The sequence below is a fragment of the Cyphomyrmex costatus genome, unplaced genomic scaffold (genome assembly GCF_001594065.2).
Source record: "Cyphomyrmex costatus isolate MS0001 unplaced genomic scaffold, Ccosl1.0 scaffold60, whole genome shotgun sequence".
Lineage (NCBI taxonomy): Eukaryota > Metazoa > Arthropoda > Insecta > Hymenoptera > Formicidae > Cyphomyrmex > Cyphomyrmex costatus.
The window spans coordinates 146,509-155,635 of NW_017280156.1; positions in this window are offsets into that span (position 1 = coordinate 146,509).

Consider the following 9,127-nt stretch of genomic DNA (forward strand, 5'->3'; position numbering starts at 1 on the left):
TATATATATATATATATCTCCGTCACTACGATATCCTCCCTTTTGTCCTTCCGCCCTCTCTTTCCCTACGATCCTCCATGTAAAGCGACTGCGCGTTTCCGAAATTCCTCCATCCTCGTCCGACTTCCTCTCGACATCACAAACGATGTTTACCCAAGTCATAAGATATACAAAAGACCCTAGATAATAGCCATTATCACTAAATTTGAAAATGGAGAATACAAATGTCTTTAGCGCGGTTTTTTTTAAATGTATTTTTTTTATACATAACTGTACATTTTATTGAATTTTCAAGCAAATTTTACGCTATTGATTAATTTTTTTACATTATAATGTACAAAGATTTCTTTGGCCGATTAATGTTGAAATATAAATAAATCACAATCCTTATCGGAGTTTAATATCGCTAATGTTGGCCGTAACTTTCACAGACCATATAATCGCCATTCGATCGTGACCCATGAATCTGCGCAGGTATATCGGTGCCCGCCTAAAGACTCCGTTTCGCAGATTGTACCATAAGGCTACTGTCTGACACGAGAAAGGAGCGTCAAGGATAGCTCACACAATAATAAAAGAGATTCTCCGACAGCCGGTTGTTGTACGCACCAGAAGGTACGGCTGTTTACAAGTTAGAAACCGCCAGATACTTGACTCGAAAAGCAAGAGACAAAATTTGACTAAAACGAATTTCAGAAGCACGAGAAACGGAAATCAAAAATTAGACGAACGTAAAGGATAACAAGTAATCATACATATATTTTTGTGATTAACTTTAAGTTTTGAATATTTGACGCTCTGATAAAAATTTGTAAAATTAGTATAGAAAAGTCATTCTGATAAAATTAAAATTGAATGTCTCTCGAAGTATTCTCTAAAAATCGTCTGAAAGAGGGAGAAAATTTGATCGAAAAAATATTATATAAGAAGGGAGAAGAGCGATGTAGGGCGATGAGGATCGCGAGAAGGATTGGATATAAGATTGAGAGAACGAGCTCAAGGCCAGATGCGAGATGTACACTCGGAACGGAAGGAAGCACTTTTTATTATTTTTGTTCTGCGTCTCTTTTCGGGTCCTCGAGAGCGAATGAGAGCGCAGGAGTGTGGCGAGAGGGAAAGAGGATAGAGGGGAGGGAACGGTCTCCGGTGGATGTACGAGGGAGGCAGAAGCTTCCTGTCCTGCGTTCGAATGTGAGATCGCGTCGCTGTCATGAGCGTCCGTGTGTCGACACGAACACGTGCAAAAGGAAGTAGGATGCGTATGCGTGTACACGGGACGGAACGAAACGGGACAGGACGGAACGTACAATGAGAGACTTTTACGTGCCGGATTAGTCCCCCTCGGATTTAATCTCTCTGTTTGAACAGGAACTTGAACAATTAATAATGAGACCTTCACCGAATGCGTACGGCTTTTCATCTCGCGGGACAGGATGTCGCCGAGATCGTCATGGCTGCCGTCATCGTTCACCAAAATGCCCCGCATCTGCGATCGGAAATCACCGGGTGCCAGTTTCACATCTTTTTGCACGAATATCGTTCTGAGATTTCTAGATAAAAAAAATTGATTTAATAGAAAATATATTTAATTTTAAAACGTCAATGTTAAAAAATACATCGATGAGGCTACTTTATCTATATCACTTGTAATTATTATTCTGTAAAAACGGAAAGAAACTCACCAGAACAAGATCGATAAGAATGCGATAATTGAAACATTTATTTCGACAGTTCAGCTTTTATCTACAATTTTTTTCGCTTTTTCACGGCTGTGCTGAGGAGTCGTTTTGCGTCCTAGAGAAGGATAAGCCACCGGGTGTCTAGGCAACAGGCTCCCACGGATAGATGAAGGAAGGACCAACCGATCCGACCGGCAGAAGCCAGCGGCGGCTCCGGGGCAAGAAGAAGAAGCTGCAGCCGTTCGGTTTTTGGGGCCTCTTCAGCTCGCTCAGCTGCCGGACCTTCCCACGCTGCGCGTATGCACCTACCCACCACCTACCCATCTTACTACCTGACTACCCGTCCGTGTGCACGCGTGCATGCGTGTGAGTGCGGCTACTACGCAACAGCCGAAAATGTGAACCGCGAATAAGCGCACATGCGTGTCAGGTACGCACGTCTAAATCGGGCCCGTTTTATCATTGTATATAATCGGATCATCGAGTATCTTTCACCCCACTTTTCTTCCTACGTGATACAAGGAAAAGTTTCCTCCCTCGAGAGAGCAATTTTTTAATGGAATTAAAAAATCCAGATAAACGTCGTGATGACACTCTCTCGTTGACATTAATTTTTCATCTTTCGAATGCACGGGTATAACATTTATTTAAGTATCTGTAGAAATAATTTAGTGAACATATATATATATATATATATATACGTGATCGTAAGATAACGAATTAATCCATAATTTTGCAACTACATATATCAAGCAACGCATTTATTACTTAAATGAATGTATATATCATATAAAATTAACCTTAATATTTTCAGTACGGTATCTCTCATCGTTAAGTAAAATCTTGAATTAATATGGGCACTTTTGACATTAACAGATCGCAACTGTCATTGATACGATTTCGCTGGGGTTGTTATGACAGCGAATACATTTAGTTTGTTATTAGCGAGATTTTCTGAGAGTGCGATCGCTTTATCACTTCGATGTTATTGCTTCCTTATTCGATCGCGGAGAATTAAAGTGAAAAATGCTTATAAGCGCCCCGTACTGGCGTTACACACGCGATTTCGCGCGTAGGATTGCCGCACGATGCTCACCTGCTGCGTTGCGTACGAGCTACCTTACCTGCGAACGGATCGGCTCATCTGTTCCTTCTGGAAACCGGTGTCCGCGGAGAAGTACAATCTGGTATTGGATACAGATATGGCGGAACATGAATGTGGGACCGCTAAGGACCTGGACAAAACTCTGCGGTTTTCAGAACGAAGTAAAAAGAAACACAGAGAAAAGTCTTGATTTTTCACGGAACGCACGATTGAAAGAGACATTAAAATTCGGTTGAAAAATATCATTGCACGTATTTATCCATTAAAATGCAAAATTTGCCATGTATAACAATAAGTTGTAACTCGTAAATTTCGAAGAAAAACTCTGGACAAATATAGAGAAATAAGCACTTTTTATTCTTTAGATGCTTTACCCACAGGTTACATCGATCGAAATACGGTATCGTTCTACAGGGTAAACGCGTACGAGAGCACGCAAGAAGGCAGTCGCGGGTGCATCAACCGGCGTAGGATCGCCTTTCGCACAGAGTTCTCTGCTCCCACGCCCAAACGCTTCACGATAATGTAATTCCTTTTAACCCCGCTGAACCTCGAAAACCGTGGGACGCTGCTGCTTGCTGCCGATACAGTCTGGACCAAGCTGCAGCACTTTGCTCTCTTTCTTTCTCTCTCGTCATCGACAATTTTTCGAAAAATAAGCAAATGATAAAACATGTCAATTCTAGTGCGCAATGCTCTACATGACGTTGGAAAACGATATTTTTTAGTTTTTAATATCGTAACTTTCTTATAAATATGATTCTGTAAGCTGAATGTAATGTTCAAATTATCGTTGATCTAACAATAAGATTATCAAATCGCTTTCGCTTTGCAAAAATATTTGCGTCAATTACAGTCAGTAAACGTAAGTAACAATGAATCAATTGGTAAATATAAAGTTAAGTATAAGTTTAAAATATGTGATTAGATAACAATACGTAGTTCTGCCGCTAGTTTACGAAGACTTGCGAAAAATTGTATAATAGTGGGAAAGTTGAAATCCGCGGCGCACTTTCAATTTCAGTCTGCCGAAAACAAAAATCTCGCTGTGCACATCCAGCGTTTCCTTTCGTGCGGAACATCGACCGAGACGAAAAAAAAACAGGACAATGGGATATTCTCATCAATTGCGTGTAACGTTTGAAGCCACTAATTGCCGTTGAGAAACGAAAGTTTCGGTTCGACTGAAACATTACGCTCGTTAGAAAGCCTAGATATAATTCTTGTTTACTGGAAGGAATCGATTTCTCGATAAAACGCCCGTATCATAGACTAGATAGATTTCGTGAGCAATTATTTAATTTTCACTGTGCTATTCTTGTTAGAAATAATCATTCTGTGTTGACAAAAATCTTCATTTCTTTTTTTAATATTATTACAGCGTTTGTTGCATTGTTCTAAGCAACAGCATCGCGTATAAGCAGTGCGACCTCCAACCGCATATATGGACTGCTAACACTCCCCATTTTTCCTATATGCACAATGCTTTAAATTGAAATGAAGATGTCATCTATGTTACCCAAAATGTAAAAACAAGTAACGGAATTGCATTTGATTTCAATTAGATTATATAAATTCAAATCATCTTTATAATAAATGCATATTTTTGTGATGATTAGATATCTTTAAATACCTTTTTATTATTGATGGAGAGAGCTCTTCTGTCATTTTCAATCTTAAAGTAATATAAAATTTACATAGCGATGAACAATATCTTTTTCAGTAACGTGCTTATAACTATCTTGTACAATCATGACTACTTTTTGAGAGCGACAAGTATGATCTTTAAATATTCATTATACGCTGCTCAAAAACATAAACAATATCGTGTAAAAAATAAACAAAATAGCTGCGTTCTACCCTATTGATTCCTGATTTATATATTTAAGTAATGGAAGCACATCGGCATATCAAATATAAAGTGTGTTACATCATATTGTTGCTTACATCATTGTAATAATACATCGTGTTTGTTACTGCCATTTTTAATTGTATTTTTTTAATACTCCTGAAAGTATTTGCTCTCAGAATTAGACTGCGTTGTAATAGTTAAGCGATGATGCGTCGCCGGCGCGGCGTCGCGGGTTTCTAAAATTACATTGCATCGCACTATTTACATATTTCCCCCGATATCACCCCTCCCAGCTTCGGCGCCATGTGTACGTTACGAAAATATCTGAACGATATACGCGGTTACATCACCTGCGCAAACTGTAGATACATTGCTGTTACGAAAGCCCAAGTTTTCTGCCGGTCCTGCAGAACTGTTCTCTCCCCAAGTTTCGCCAGACTCATCCATCTCCAGTGATAATATGGAGAAGGGGTATGCGCGCGAGCGAGAGTATAAACAACTTTCCAATAGTACAAACGGAGCAGCTGTGAAAGTAGAAACTTTTTAACTTAAATATAATCAAGAGAAGCGTATACAATAATCGCTTTATAACGAGATAAATTTTCCAAAAACGAGAAAAGATGAAAACTCATAAACACGACAATGAGTTCTTGAAAATCTAAATCATTCCATCATATTTAGATAACATCATGAATTGTTGGAACTAAATTTGTAATATTTGTATATTCATAAAATAGCATAAAAATAATAATTATTATAAATTATCGTGACGAATAATCAGTATTAATTTTATTAGAAAAAAGTGTTTCAATATACTGATTAACTATTCAGTAATTGATGATATTTTACCATAGCAACGAATATTTAATCAGTTTACTAAAACACTTTTTTGCTAAAAGTAATCTTTGTTAAATATCTTTTTGAAAAGGGAAATGGATAATTTTGTTCCAAGGAACACTTTTCATAATTTCCATCCATTTGCATGATCGCGAAGAATTATGAAATTCCGGTGTTTCTCGCAGGGAGGCATATCTGCATATTTCTCTTCATTTGACCATAATTACAATGGGGCCACGTACCTGCTCCCATGGCATCACAAGGACGCGAGTTGATGATTCCCCCCTCTATTCTCCTTTTACTTAGCCGTACAACAGTTTATTAGCGCATTTAGTCCGCATATTGCAACATCTCTGGTTGCAACATTCCGAATAAAAGAATTAACCGGTTATATATTTTAAGCGGATATTTAAGCACGTTAGGTTGTCACAACTATATCGCCAAATGGCGGACATCTTTTCAATGTAAATTCTCAAAAAGTATCGTGTCAAAAATATTCATGTCGCCGCATGTGTAATATGAAGGAAGGATAATTGGGAGGAAATAATATGGATATATAAAGCAGACTATCATACTAATAACAGTCGTACAAGTGGAAGTGAGAAGGTATTATTATTTTAATGAGACGACGATGATGACATCAATGTAGAAAAAGATGATTTCGAATCTTTACAGTTAAATTTAATATAATGTCTTTAAACAATTTTTTACAGAATATTTCAAATTAAAAATTTAACAGAAAACTAAAATAGAAAATTTGATTAAAAATATGTTGTAGTGGACAAATTAATGTGTATAAATCTATTACAGAGATAGCACGCGTTAAATCTGCGAGCTAATTAATTTCTCTTTTGTAAAGAAAAGAAAAATTGAAATCTTTTTCTCGTCAACTAATCTAGTGTTAAAGCTTCGAATTATGCGTATGCAAACAGCAATCTACGCATGTGGTGACGACGTGATACGCCAGAGGAAGCACCAACCGCATGTCGAGCAGAGGGTGGCCACAACGAAGTTGACGACGATGACGACGGAGACGAAGAAGACAAGAAGGATGAGAGAAGGACGAAAAGGACTCGGTTTGAGAGTGGGGAAGAAGAAACACGCCTTCTGCGTATGCGCGACGAAGACAAGGACTGTGCAGAAGCAGTGAAAAGGACGAGGAGGAAGCGAAGGAGATGGCGTGAAGGTGCAGATGGTGGAAATCTCAGGGAATAAAGCCAAAGCAGAAAAGAGAGATAGAGGCGAAAAGAAAGAGAATCCCGATCCCTGCAGGAAGGGGGAGGAAGGTTTTCTCTTTCCTTTTTTTCTTCGAAGATGGGGAGAGAGACACGGAAGGTGAGTAGCACCTGGTGGTTGTTAGGGCCGGTGGTAGTGACGGTGCCTTCTGGTGGTGGTGTCAGTGATGATGATGGTAGTAGTGCTTGATGGACGATGCAACAGATGCTCCCAAGTACCTTTTTGCATGTAGTAGGTGATATTGGGAATTCATGACGCCAATGCGGCAATTTAAGAAATCAAATTGATCGATTCTGATCGATCGCAAATGAGAGAGAGAATCAAATCTAATACTTGAAAGCGTAAATTGGAAAACGTAAAATAAGGCTGAATGATAGATACATTTCATGTCTCTACATTAAGGCTTGAATGCAAAATGAGATTTTACTAAATAACCTCAGGCATGTAGATATAAATAAACACAAAGTAAAAGCAAGCGAACGGATGTAGATTAAAAAAAAAAAAAAAAAGAATGATGTGAATAGGAAGGTCGTAAAAATGTGCAGCGACATTCCTCTTCCCGGACGGAAAGGATTGCTAGGATTCTCTGGCACCCCTCTTGCTGTGCGCCGTCTGGCGTCGGGAATAGCTCTCTCCCCGGGCTTAATAAAAGAAAGGGGTGCGCGAGATCCTCCTGTTCCTGACATGACGCGAGATTTGTGAAGCTCTTTCGCCCTACCCTTTCCCAGCCCTCGGCATGTTCGTGTTTCTTGTCCGCCTCCGATGAGCCAGGAAGGAGGAGGAAGGTGGAGACCTTCTGTCGACCCAGAAGGTCCTGCGGGGTGAAATCTTCGGTAGCAGAAGGAGTCAGTCGTGCAGCGGGAACCGATTGAGCAGCAGCAACGATTGAACGGACCTCGGCCGACTAACCGGCTGGCGAACCCTCGTCCTGTTGCGATCGCCGACAATCTATCCTCTCCCTTTTCCTTCTTCTTTTCGATCTCTTCCCCGTATTCGCGATTCCCCTCGAAATCTGTGTTTTATTTCGGACTCTTGGCTGAATCCTTTCTTCCGGTCAATCCTTTCTCCCCCAACACCTGTCTGCGTTAATCTTGCGAGTGAAAAATTGCAAGGGTTGCGAGGATTGTCAAAATATTCTATCGCTGCTTTTAACTGACACACCCTTCAGACTGATTTTTCAAATTTATTTTAATTTAATATTTAATTTAACTTTTTTATTATTATTTAGATAATGTATTATCTTTATTTTTTTATTATTCCTTTTATTTATGTATTTATGTTTAAATTGATTAGATGATGATAAAATTATCGAAATTAAAGAACTAATTCTGATAAAAAACTTTAAATACGATAATTATTGTACTGGTAGTTTAATTTAATGTGATTTGTGATGCAATGTTTCAAATATGTTATAAGCGTGCGTAACTGTCTGTGCATATGATTTATTGCCAGAACTCTAAGAATATGAATTTGTGATCGGATTATCTCGTATGTAAATAAAGAGACGTTCGAGGAAGGCAAGAGAAGCATAAGAGACATGGAAGCGTATGGAAGGTAAAGAACAGCTGCAAGACATCTTAAAAAGCATGGCGAATCTTTTGAATCAGGGCCAGATTCCTCCCTCTCGTATCTTTCCTCGATCTTCTTCATTGGTGTAACGATTAACAGGTAACGGCCATCTTAATATCAAAATACATAATGGATACGTGACGTAAGAAAAATATAAAAAATATTTACTGTCGAAATTATCAATACATTTTTTTAATCATTCCTAATAAATCGCTTTACAAAATGAGAAAGTAATCTGTAAAATAACAAAATATTTGAGCAAATTATGATACAATAAATATGCCACATAGAGGAATCCATACTGAACGAATCAAACGAGAAATGCAAAAATGACAACAGTAAGTTCTTGTAGGCAATTGTAAATTAAACGTAACTGAACATGAAGCTAGCAGATATTTCTTTTTTGCTGAGAAACCGATATATTCGTTACGTTGACACGCACGCTCGTTCCCGTATTTCTTTTTGTACCTGCGAAACCGAAGGCTGACCTTCCCGAAGCCGGATTGCACACCCCCCAAAATATTCTTCCCCAGAGTCTACTCGTGACGTATTCACAACGCGTACAATGTCGTAACGGTCGTTCAGATAGGTGAGAGATCGGTCCGGGGCACAAAGGTGAAACCCAGAAATTGCGTGTACAAGAGTCGCAGTCGCGTACAAGACGTAATCGAGTTAGGAGTCAATAACGACCAAGGGGACCATTTCTCACGTCGTATTACTTTTAGACCACGTGCGGTTCCGCATGTGCGTTACACATACATGTATACATTTGCACCGTTACACGAGAAGCGGCTGTTAAAGATTTGTTAAAGGTAAAATGTTATTGACACACTTCATACATATTTAGTA